The sequence below is a fragment of the Nicotiana tabacum genome, chromosome 9 (assembly GCF_000715075.1).
Source record: "Nicotiana tabacum cultivar K326 chromosome 9, ASM71507v2, whole genome shotgun sequence".
Classification (NCBI taxonomy): domain Eukaryota; kingdom Viridiplantae; phylum Streptophyta; class Magnoliopsida; order Solanales; family Solanaceae; genus Nicotiana; species Nicotiana tabacum.
In genome coordinates this window covers 65,750,699-65,755,381 of record NC_134088.1, presented here as the reverse complement: position 1 = coordinate 65,755,381, position 4,683 = coordinate 65,750,699, and the positions used below count along the sequence as shown (strand labels likewise).

At 38.0% G+C, this 4,683-nt stretch overlaps 1 non-coding gene across 1 annotated transcript; it reads right to left on the bottom strand.

Annotated features, from left to right (window-relative positions):
- Window positions 1–206: 206 nt before the first annotated feature.
- LOC142164441 (small nucleolar RNA R71) lies at window positions 207–313 on the bottom strand. Its single transcript, XR_012695212.1, has one exon. It is a non-coding gene; the product is annotated as a small nucleolar RNA R71 (small nucleolar RNA).
- Window positions 314–4,683: the final 4,370 nt, after the last annotated feature.

Below are 4,683 nucleotides of genomic sequence, written 5' to 3'. Positions count from 1 at the left end.
TGTGTCATAAGATGTAGTCTATTTAAGGGCATTCCCCTTCATACTCAAGGATGATGCAAAGCACTGGCTTTGAAGCTTACTTAATGGGTCGATTAGAACATGGGATGAGATGACCAGAAAATTTGTTGATAAATATCTCTCATCATCTAAGACATGAGATGACCAGAAAATTTGTTGATAAATATCTCTCATCATCTAAGACAAGCAAGTTTAGAAGAGAAATCTATAACTTCTGCCAGAACGACACTGAAACCATGTTTGAAGCTTAGGAGAGGTTTAAGGAGATAGTGCAAAAGTGTCAACATAGTGGAATTGAACCATGGATGCAACTCTAGGACTTTTGGGATGGATTGACACCCACCACACGCAGAACATTGAGCAATGCAGATGGAGGCCCGTTGATGAAGAAGACTCCAGAGGAGATATTCATAATTCTAGGTGAATTATCTGAAGATGCAAATCAATGGCCCTATGAGATTATTGAAAGAAAAAGATCAATGGGTGTTCACCAAGTTGATGCTAATACATCTGTGTAGGTATAACTTGATGCCATGACCAAGGAAATAAGGAAGCTGACCTTAGCTTCAATACATAGTGAGCCCCACATAGCTTGTGATATATGTGGAAGAGGACACCCTAAGCATGAGTGTCAAGCCTCAATTGAGGAAGTTAATGTTGTTGGTAATTATAACTTAAATGTAATAGGTTAGAAGCACCCCGGTTGTTTGTGGAGTTCATCTGGGGGTAATGCAAATGCATGGCAACAAACACAACTCCAGATTCCAGGGACAAGGAGCCCCAGGCTTCCATAATCAGCAAAGGCAGTAGTTCCAACCTCAACAATCCAATCAGCCTAGGCTAGAAGTTCTGATGAAGTCCTTTATTGTCAAGACGGATGAGAGACTAGATGCAAATGGTGCAGCTATCAAAGAACTTGGCACAGGGTTGCAAAACTTGGAGAAGCAAGTTGGGCAAATTTTAGTTGTATTGTCTGAAAGAATCTAGGTACTCTGCCAGCTAATACTGAAAGAAACCCTAAAGAAATAGTGAATGTTGTGACATTGAGAAGCGGGCAAGTGTTGAAAGATCCCATTCCATTCCAAAAAGAGGTGGTAGCTGAAAAAGAAAGTGGGGAGAAGCTGAAAATTAAAGTTGACAAGAAGAAGAAAGGCAAGAAGGGAACTGACAAAAAGAAGGAGGACACTTCGAGAAGGGAGGAAATAAATGAGGGTGAGCACATTCCTGGTCTACCATTTCCGCAAAAGCTATATAGAGAAAAGCTGGATAAGAAGTTTGAGAGATTTCTGTATATGCTGAAATAGGTTAACGTAAATTTGCCATTCCCAGAAGTGCTCTCTCAAATGCCAGCTTATGACAAATTCTTGAAGGAGATCCTCACAAAGAAGAGGAAGATAGAAGAGACCTCAGTGGTCAAGCTCACAAAGCATTGCAGCGCAATCTTGCAACACAAACTCCTACAAAAGTGTAGAGATACAGGGAGGTTTACTATACCTTGCTCGTTAGGCACTCGTAATTTTGATATGTCTTTGTGTGATTCTGGTACCTCAATTAATTTAATGCCTTTGCCTATTTATAGGAAGATGGAGAATGAGATTGGAGAGATAAGGTATGCACCAATATCTTTGCAGCTGGCAGACCAACCAACTATCATACCCGAGGGGATAGTGGAAGATGTCTTCGTTAGGGTAGATAAGTTTGTATTTCCTATTGAGTTTATAGTAGTGAAGATGGAGGAGAATAAGGAGGTCCCACTCATTCTAGGAAGACCATTCTTAGCGACGGGTAGATCAATATTGGACGTACATGATAGAAAACTCATGCTTAGAGTGGGTGAGGAGACAGTGACTTTTGAGACAAATGTAGAAACGAGGGTGAAACAGGAAAAGCCAGCTGCAAGTGTTGAGTGGAAGGTGAAGAGTTCAAGAGATAAGGCTCCAGTGATTGAGAAAGATAAGTGTGAGGTGTATCCCTAGAAGGCTGAGAAGAAGTTGTCTGCATGGATGTGCGCACTAGTTCGGGCGAGAAGAATGGAGCCCGACTTTGATTCTAACTCCGACTAGATATTCAGGGAAGTTCCTCTACCTTATGCTTTTTAATTGTGTGTCATGGGGATATGCCACAACTTAAAGTGTGGGTTAGGGGATAAATGTATGTTGTATGTATATATGTTAGTTTAGTTTTTGTTTAGTAGGTTAGAGATAGAAAAAGAATTGAAAAAACATAAAACGTTTAAAATTTTCGATTTTTTCCAACGATGGATATCATTCGACAGATTTCTTAAGGGATTAAAGTCGAAAGAAAAAGATTTTCTTCTGTAGGGTAGTGTAATAATTCGTCCTTGGGTTTTCTTTGGGCCGCGGTTCTTTTCCAAGAGTTTTGTTTGAACCGGGTGTAGTTAGTTTTTAATTTTTGTTAGTAGTAGGAAACCTTGTGCTACGATTTGAATGGAAGACAATGTCTCTTATCATTTTTGTGCCTTGAGAATAGCGAGTGCTTTAGTTGTGACGCTTAAGCTTAGTTTTGACTCTTGTATCAGTACCTTAACGTGTATGATCTTAACTTTGCTTAACAACTTTGACCAGAGTGTCTTGATGATCCAATCTTGAGTGAGTTATGTGCCATGTGTGTGTGAGGTTTGTGTCATTCTGTGCATTGCATTTGATGTCTAGAACTTGCCCCATGTATTTGCAAAGCGAAATAGTGGTTTTATGCAGTCTTTGAAGTGATATAGGCATTTCTTTTTTGAGACAGATATATGTGTTTACCCACCTAATTATTATGTATCTTAGTTAACCTCTTTGAGCCTGTGAACATGTTTCTTTGGAAACCACATTACAAATCTTATCCATTTGTTTGAATTAACCATCTATTTGAACCTTGTACCTCTCATGAGCACTTGAAATTGTTATGAACTGTGTAAAAGTTGGAGTGTAGGGTGATTGGTTTGGCTTTTGAGTGGAACTAGTGAAATAAGGAGAAAGGTGCACTGTTTTTAAAAAAACTGAGAGCCACTTGAATTGAAAAAGAAAAGGAAAAAATAATAATTGTATGGTTGTGAAAAATATTATTTGATAGTGGTAACTCTTGATGTAATTATGCTTAAAGAAGTAGGGAGTTAAAATATATTGATGTGAATGTGGAATTTATGGTTTGACATAAGTGAGGGATTTTGAATGGTAAATTACATGTATTAAAGTACTTAGGGATGTGTAGTCACTCTTATATCCAAATTGTATCATACCCATCATGCAGCCTACATTACAACCAATCAAAGTCCTTATTGATCCTTGACTAGATGAGCTCAATTAGTAGACTAGTATACTACGGGCAAGCCTATGGTGCATCTTTTGTGGCATATGAATGTTGTTTCTGAGAGTGAGTGAATTCTTTCTATCTCGAGTTCGTAATTGTTCTTAATTTCTATTGTGTGTGGAACTAGTCTCGGTTGTTGTGTGAGGACACTTAATTCATGAAGGAAAGTTAATGTCATTGACCTATATGTTAGAGTAAGGGAGCGAGTTATAAATAATGCGTGGTGCATGTGAGTCAAATATTGAGGCTAGGATGTTACTCTATAGTGCTTATTCTATTTTAAATATTCTTAGTATGATGAGTTATGAGAGTTGTTTAAAAAGGTCATGTCATTATAAAGTGTAGTTTGATTGCTCGAGGACGAAAAATGGTTTAAGTGTGGAGTGTTGATGGTAGGCTATAATCTCGTATTTTAGTCACCTATTGCACTCTAATTTACTGTACCTTAATTAAGTTTGAGCTTTAATCACTAGTGGTTTGCACTAATTATGTGTTTTATGCATTGTAGGAATGATACCGAGCTATATAGATGTTTTGGAATGCATTCGAGCTATTCTGGAGCTTTGACGTCTGAGTAAAAGCCAAAGGATTAAGTTGGAGACGTGTTCGGGGATCAATGGGCAATATTACACTTAACGGGAGAAACACATTACGAGCAAGAGGTCACCCAGGTGCGCGATCGTGCACTGGGCGTGCAAGTAGATCTATACACTATTCAAAATGCATGTCCATATGCGCGAGCACACCTCTAGGTGCGCGGCCGTGCACGTCCAATCCCGGAATTGTCCTATTTCGTGTAGGAAAAGGTGTGTTCATTTGGGCCCGACCCTAATTAGTATATATACATGGAAAAATGGTATTTTTTTGATTTTTAACACATGTAAGACCTAAGGAGGCTAAGGAAGAGTTAGAGAAGTAAAATCACAAGGAGTTCATCATTCAATCCTCACTCAAGACAAGTGTTTGGATCGTTTTATATTTTCTTTTACTTTAAACATTCCTGTGATGAATTGCTCCATATCAATGGAGTAGTTCTCTTTAGGATTTGATGGATTTGGTGTATTGCTATTTGTTTTTGGATTATAACTCTAGTTTTTTATGTATTGAATCGTTTTGGATGATTTAATTGTTGCATCTATATTCATAGGTTCATGTAATCGAGAGAGACATAACTTGGGATATCTTTGCATTATCTTGTTGGATGAATTCATTAATTCTTCTTAGTAATCGAAAGAGGCTAGTTGAATTATTATTTAAACCTAGTTAGGAGGATAATCGAGAAAGGTTCTCCTGAAGACCAATCCACTATGAATTCTTGCATATCTTCACTTAGCTTAAATTGGTTCATAT